At 32.9% G+C, this 8330-nt stretch overlaps 1 pseudogene across 1 annotated transcript; it reads right to left on the reverse strand.

Moving 5' to 3' along the window:
* Positions 1-4293: 4293 nt before the first annotated feature.
* On the reverse strand, positions 4294-5162 carry LOC149138061 (putative glycerol-3-phosphate transporter 1 pseudogene; annotated as a pseudogene). Its single transcript, XR_016265034.1, has 2 exons — positions 4985-5162; positions 4294-4946 (listed from the first exon to the last, which is right to left on the reverse strand). The product of XR_016265034.1 is annotated as a putative glycerol-3-phosphate transporter 1 pseudogene (transcript).
* Between the last annotated feature and the right edge of the window lie 3168 nt (positions 5163-8330).

Raw genomic sequence — 8330 nt, forward strand, 5'->3', positions numbered from 1 at the left:
AAAAGAGTTTTAGCACTTCATTTAACTTTACATATTTAAACCTGCATATTTAAAAAAGTTATTTATTTTTTGTGAGTGATTAACCATAGTTTTTACCAATATTTACTATCAGTTGAATTATTTACAAATTTAGTATTTACTTTTTATAACATTATTTATATTTTCTGAACCCATTAAATAGGTTCACTATAGCTTTTACCAAAATTTATTGTCACTTAGCTTTGTTACAAATTTAGCATTTATTTTTTATAATTTACAAGCATGAAACTCAACTAATTTAATTGATATTTTTATTTTCATTTTTTTTTTTCTTTTTTCATTTGAGTACTTTTTTGCTTTCGCTATATAATGAGACACATTAACATTCTTTTATGTACAAAGTTATTATGCATTTGTTCCCAAGAAAGTATCATAACAAAGTTATCATGCATTTGTTTTCAAGAAAGTACCATAATCAACCTTTCTTTTGGGCATAAGAACTAAGATAATAATAATGGTAACCTTTATGCATTAAACCATGCAATTAAATCAAATTATCCAATATGCAACACACAAATCATTTACTTTTTTACTCACCAAAACATGTAACTTTTGCAAATCTTGCACATGAATTAACACCATTAAATTATATTCTTTCCAAAGAAGATTCATAGGACTTATATTATCTCCGTGCATTTCATCTATGCATAGGTTATTATATTTTCTCATAACTAAGTATTCTTTTTCAAAAGAACTCTCTTACCCATGAGAATATTTCACAAATTACCCTCTTTAATCTATATTCACTTCCAGAAAAATGACCTATCTTTTTTTACATAAAAACATATTCAATGTTATATAAAGACAAGAAAAGTTACTCATCGCAAATATATTTATAATAACAATATTTTCTATATATATAGTAATAACAATCTTTATCTACATGCAGTAATATATTTTCTTTACCAAGAAAAATATATTACTAACCAATATTTTCTTTACCAAGAAATTTATGATAATCATGCACATATATATGTATATATAATCACTAACACAAAACAATTTTTCATTTCTTTACCAAGAAATATATGATAATCATGCACATATATATGTGTATATATAATCACTAACACAAAAAAACAATATTTCAAATTGTGTATAAACTTGTTTTTACTTTTAAGAAAATCACATTCATTTCTACTATTTTATGCACAAGATGCCAATGTGAATTTTTTTTAAGGGGCACGATCGCTTATCTAGGTAGTCGACTCTCACAGGAAAAAAACGAATGATTGTGAGCCCTTTTCATATGCAAGCATGGGATCGATGTCTAAAAATACGACCATACTCTTGCATGAAGCTCAACCCTCTGGTTTGAACATTGGTTGTGAGCTCTTTTCATACATAACCATGGGATCTATGTCTAAAACTATGGTCGTACTATTGCATGAAGTTCCATCCTCTGGTTTGAACATTGGCTCCTTTTGTTACCATGTCCAGCAGAGGAACAACTTTCTTTTGTCCTTTGTTACCATGTCCACCATAAACAAAGCTTCATAAAACAAGACAGGAATTCCATAGTCCTCAACGACTGAACATATTATCCAAAACGTCTCAAAACTATTATTCCTCTCCCTTTGAGGACGAGCCCGATTCATTGTGCGATAAAAAATATAAAAGGGAAATTTCCAAGAAGTAGTTTAATTGAGTTGGCATATGATAACAACTGTTGTCAAAGCTAAAAAACTGATATGCCTGTTCTCCTTATCTCAAGATCATTCTTTCATGTAAAAACAAATGGTTATTCTCTAGTAGTTTCACCATACCAAACCCTAACTACCTCATGGTATCACAAATTGAAGTTTAATGGCATAATCTATGTAAAATCTATAATCATGCAACCCCTAGTTTTAAAATAATAAATTATAATCCAATGGAGTTAACTCAATCTCACACCCATGGAGCATGACCTGCATAACAAGCTAATAAAACACAATAATCTACAAACAATTCAGTCTTGTTATAAAAAGAAAAGTAACTAAAATTAACACAAGTTGTTAATATCTTGAAAAAACTATAGAAACACTGAATTGTTTTTGTTTAGCTTGTTTCCACTATTCATATATTCCAACAATATGAATTTGTAATTTCTCAACTTTGTTATTTTGATTAAAGATTTCGAAACTTGAGCTACTAACTTTAGAGTTTATTTTTTTAAATAGAAAATTTTATGCTGTGAAATTTGACACATTTTAGTGCAAAAAAATATCAAATTTATTTAAAATATGCACAATTCTTCTAGGGTGCGAGGTTCGAATCCCTTACATTAATTTTCCGCACAATATTTTGCTATAGATGAAGAAATCTGAATGAATAAAATAGTTCTAACAGCAAACAAACTGATGCTTTTCCACAACTGTGGATCTATGGAAAAAACAATCATTCTAATCATTCTATTTTTCAATCTTTATTTTAAAAAAACACATATATGTATAATCTCAATATTTCCAACACGAAAAACTCCAATTGAACACTATACTTTTCATTGTAGTTCAATATCTACGTACATAATTCTTAATCATAATCTGGCTTTTCGTGGTTCTGATGGATTAATTAAGTTTGTAATTTGTAAATTTGATAGATAGGAGACTTTTTTTTGTGAGGATTGGTGCATTTTAACTTTTTCAAAAATAGGATATTATAGAATGTTAATAATTTTATTTTATTTTTTTAGTTAGTTTAGTTGTTGTGTAAGTTATATTGTAATGTGAGGAGATGTTGTAGAATCTGTAAAGAGTGTAAATATTTAAATGTCATCTCAATAAAAATGTAATATAGAGAAAATGTGGTAGTGCTTATAAATGAGTGTAAATATTTATTTAATAAAAAAATATTTTCTCAATAAAAATGTAATATAGAGAAAATGTGGTAGTGCTTATAAATGAGTGTAAACATTTATTTAATAAAAAAGTATTTGCAAAATTATAGATAGATCACACATTAAAAGTTATTTAATAAAACTAGTCTTAGATCTATCTCAACTTTGAATCTTATTAAGGCAATGAAATCTCTTCAGACATTCAATAATATATTCTATTAATATTGAATGAGGAAATTACACATATATTTATACAATCAATAGTTTTAAGATAGGAATGCTATCTTAGATGTACAGTAGTGTGGTTGAGAGATTCTCTCAACCACACACTAAACTAGGAGAAAGTATATTCTAGCTTATTCCTATTATGTAGGAACAAACTCCTCAAATAGAAAATTACAACCATAGACAAGTAGGAATTAATTATTTCCAACTCCCCCTAGTCAAATCCACCACCATTAGGCGAATTGCATGTACAAAACCTCCAAAAACACACTCTGTTGCCCTCGGACAAATCCACAACTTCTCCGATCCCGCGGATCCCTTGAAGGTGAATTGGCGCGATCCTGAACGAAAAACCCACGCCCATTGGCGCGATTAATGGCCTAACAGACACGCCAGTTGGCCTTCCTGGCGCTGCTGTCAGTGCGAAAAACCCGCCAATCCCCTTTTACTCGGAAAAAATCATCTGAGTCCGAGCCAGGCATTTTGCAGTCCACCTGCTCAATTGAGCACAAAGTTCTCGTGTACACACAGCCACAAAGGCAAGCAGAGAAAGATTCGCTCAACTTGTCAAACAACACATTGACATCCACGATTCCAGCCACAAAGGCACCTCAAGCCACATAGGCGATTCAGCCACAAAGGCAAGCTGGCCACAAAGGCACTTCAGTCACAAAGACTATATAGATGGTTTATGGCTCACCACCAACCATCACTTTACAGTGACAAAAGATGGTTTCTAGCTCACCACCAACCATAAACCTTACAAAGTGGTTTTAAGATCACCACGAACTTTCAGATGCCTTTAAAAAATCTTACATTTGATTCCACATTTTGGAGTTTCTGGGTACATACAATGACTATTACAATAACATGCTAGGGAGTCTATTCCACAAGCCACACTAACTCAAATAAACATCTACTTTGTTGTCCACGATAAATGTTGTTGCTGCTCCTTTACCTCATTTTTTCATAGTTCACATCTTGGGCATCCTTGTTTGTTCAAATAACTTCTTGGAACTCCATGCTTAACCTGTCATTCGTTAGAGTTGCAAATTCTAACAAAATAACTTTGCCTACATTGAGTTAGCTAGGCTCAATAAGGCTCAATAATATTTAAACATGATTCCAAGAAAATACAACATAAACTCTTCAAATATAATTTCTCTATCTCTACCCAAAAATGTTTTTTTCCCAAACATAACAGCAACTATTTAGAGTCTGGAAATGTCATGAATCATAACCAGCGATCTGCAATTGGTCGCCTGCTTGGCACACACCACCGGCCCAATCTCCTCCAATCCTGCAGTGTTCTGGATTGATCCTGCAATCTCTCGTTGTGCGGTCCTTTCTTTTGCCTTGGCAATCTTGTCCACAATCTCTGCCACAACCAAGCGGGTCAAAAGAAGGCCAGAAATTAAAGATGAAAGTGTGAGCATAATGAATACAGCAGTCCATCCATCTGTAGAGATAAAGCCAGTCAGAAGTGGCCCCAAGGCAGCCCCAACAGACCCAGTACCATCTATAATAGCCGTAACGGTTGCCAAAGCTCTCGAATTGCCCCTAAGCGAGTTGTGTGTACCGAGATCAGCTGAAACGGCCGTGGTAATTAGTGCATAAGGTCCATTAACAAACAGTCCGGCCATCATCATCAACATAATATTGGCAAACATTGAGACACCTCCATAAACCCGATATAAAATGAGAGCTGGTATTGCACAGTACATGAAACTAGCTGCCGTGATAGCCCTGGCATCAAGTCTATCAGAAATATGGCCTGCGAGAATTCCACCCACTACTCCTCCCAAATCGAATAAAGTTGAAAGGTTTCCAGATGTCTTAACAGACAAATACTCGCCTCTGATAGCTAATGTCATTGCAACTATATTTGAACTCGAGATTTACCATTTGCAGATTTTATGGCTAGAAAATGATGTTCACCCATTGCTGCAGGATTTCAAAGAGGGTCGATCCATTGAAGAGTCTGCGGCTCGATCAATCCTCTGGAAGTTGACAATTGTTTACTGTTCTTCTGCTGCTGTTCTCTGAAAAAAGTCTCCTCTCCTTATTTTTGTTCTCTGAGTAAAAGCCCATGTTACTGTCATTGTTCTTCTTCGGTAGGTAACCAGATCCGCAATACCACATATCACCACAGATTACCGGATCCACAATACCATAGATCACTAGATCGCCAGATCCACCGATTCTAGGGTCAATTTGCAGCGATGAACGCTGCCAATGTGGACTAAACAATTTGGCAGGCTCCACTGCATGATCCTCACACCACCTGCTCGATCTAGACAGTACCACACAGTCCCGGCCTCCTCCACGGGTTTCATGCGAGAAACTTCGATTTCGTGGAAATTTCAATGAAATTCGCAGAGATCTCCTCTAGCGCTGCGATCTAAAGACGGATTCAATTCTGCGGTGATCAAGGTTCTCACACCGTTGCCTTATGTTTCTCCCTCCGGGCCTTCTCCAAAACACAACCTCCAACAAATTGCCATTCAAAGTTGTTCGATCGACGATGAAGGCTGAGGAGCAGCTTCAACACTTCTCAGTATCCGCTCCTCAATCGATCGATACAGTGGCAGGGCTTCGATATCCTGGAAATTCCACAGATACCATGACCACTGATGCCACCGATCCCGCAACAGATCACCGCAACAAATAAGGCGCTCGTAAAAGCCGCAGCTCTTAGCTACCTCGGTCTGATCCTGCAGTGATCAAACCAAAACGCAGCCCCGAACGCTGGGTTCTCCTCCTTCTCCCGGCAGACGCACCAGCAGCTGAATTCTTGCACCTCCTAACTGTGACCTCCTCCAGGCGTACGAATCAAGATCAGCACCACTCTGGCAGATCGCTCATTACCCACACAACTTTCGATGGACAAACAAATAATGAAATTATACACTCAATTATTTTCCCTCAGCCCAGGAGGGGCCAGGCCCTCACAGGGTCTGATACCAAGATAAAATTACAAACACTCAATAATATATTCTATTAATATGGAATGAGGAAATTACACATATATTTATACAATCAATAATCTTAAGATAAGAATGCTATCTTAGACGTACAGTAGTGTGGTTGAGAGATTCTCTCAACCACACACTAAACTAGGAGAAACTATATTCTAGCTTATTCCTATTATGTAGGAACAAACTCCTCAAATAGAAAATTACAACCATAGACAAGTAGGAATTAATTATTTCCAACTGATAGGTGCATTTTAACTTTTTCAAAAATAGGATATTATAAAATGTTAATAATTTTATTTTATTTTTTTTGTTCGTTAGTTTATTTTATTTTTTTTGTTCGTTAGTTTATTTTATTTTTTTTGTTAGTTAGTTTAGTTGTTGTGTAAATTATATTGTAATGTGAGGAGATGTTGTAGAATCTGTAAAGAGTGTAAACATTTAAATGTCATCTCAATAAAAATGTAATATAGAGAAAATGTGGTAGTGCTTATAAATGAGTGTAAATATTTATTTAATAAAAATTTATTTTCTCAATAAAAATGTAATATAGAGAAAATGTGGTAGTGCTTATAAATGAGTGTAAACATTTATTTAATAAAAAAGTATTTGCAAAATTATAGATAGATCACACATTAAAAGTTATTTAATAAAACTAGTCTTAGATCTATCTCAACTTTGAATCTTATTAAGGCAATCAAATCTCTCCACGTGTAAATCTCTTTTTGAGTGCAAAACTTGACTAAAGATTTACACCTAGAGAAATTTAATCTCTATCATTCTTTGATAGATGAGAATTAGATAGATCTAGACTGGTTTTTAACTAATCAATTTAATTAAAAAAAAAGTAAAATAGCATAAATATTTTGGAGATAAATTTAAACTTTTGATTTAGATATTATTATAACAAAATCTATTTATAACTTAAGAATTTTCTGAATAAAGTGAGCTGAATCATCATAATTTAAAATCTTATTATATATTTTTAAAATAAATATATGTTAATTTTTTTAAAATTAATAATAACAATAATTTAAAATTAAATTTGATTTATTTTCAAGATATTTTTAATTTTAACACTATAAATACTTTATTTTTTAATTTTATAACTCATAGGACATCAACGCTTCCCATTTATTTGCCCAACCCTAACGAAACCATGAAAATTCAAGTAAACACGTTTCTTTTTCGTTCAAAGTCCTTCCTTTGTATATCATTGTCATCACATTATTCCAGAATTCCAGAAACGAAGGTTTGACTGGGTTGTCGGTTTGGTCAGTCAAAAAGTATGGGCTTAGGAATCTGTCCCCGGCTGTAATTGATTTATAGGAAGGAAGAGAGGACTCAATGAATATGATTGATTTTTTCTCAAATCTACTGCCTGATTCAATTATTAGCATTGGGAGTAGGTTAAGTTTATGTAATTGGTTTGTTCTTGGTTTTTTTTCACTTTATTTAATTTAATTTTAAAGTATATGTTTGGTTTATTTTAATAAGATTATAAAACAGATGTTTTTGAGAAATATTTTGAACTTTTGTCGTCATAAATTATTAATATAACTAATTTGGAAATTGTTAAATATATTTTTGATATTATAATTATAATCATCAAATTTAATCTTATATTTAACTCAAACTACTCTAACAATGTCAATTCACCTTATTATCATATTTTATATATATATACAAATAAAACATCTAACTCTCATCTTCATGTATATTTATAAACAACGATGATGTCTTTTTTTAGCCCATAAAAATTATATGTTATGTGTTCTGAACATATAATATATCTTGTTATATGTACATCTAAATATATGTTTAAGGTATATTAATTTTTTTAGAATTAATAATAGCAATAATTTAAAATAAAATTATATTTAGTTAATTTTGAAGATTTTTTCAATTTTAACAATATGAGATATATAGGACATCAGTGACTCATATTCATTTTCCTAATCCTAATCTGTTAGTAATTCCTATCTCCTCGCACATTTGGCTCATTCATTGTTGTTTTTTCTTACTGGTGGCACAATGCTTCCCACGGCTCCTTCCGAGCACCTAGCCCTCAGCGCTAGCACAAATGCCATGATGCTCGGTAACCACTTGTTTACTCCTATTTTTTTTTTCTTCTAATTTTTGGGCAGAACATTTAACATTTTTAACCCCCGTCACTGCCCGTACAGGTTCTTCTTCAACCACCAACCACTGGCGGGGTTTTCTCCACTCCCTCCAAGAGAAGCTCACAAATCCAGGGTTGAATGTTGTTACAA

Source organism: Pinus tabuliformis, chromosome X (assembly GCF_031772625.1).
Source record: "Pinus tabuliformis cultivar Carrire ecotype Pingquan chromosome X, CPIR1, whole genome shotgun sequence".
NCBI classification, from domain to species: domain Eukaryota; kingdom Viridiplantae; phylum Streptophyta; class Pinopsida; order Pinales; family Pinaceae; genus Pinus; species Pinus tabuliformis.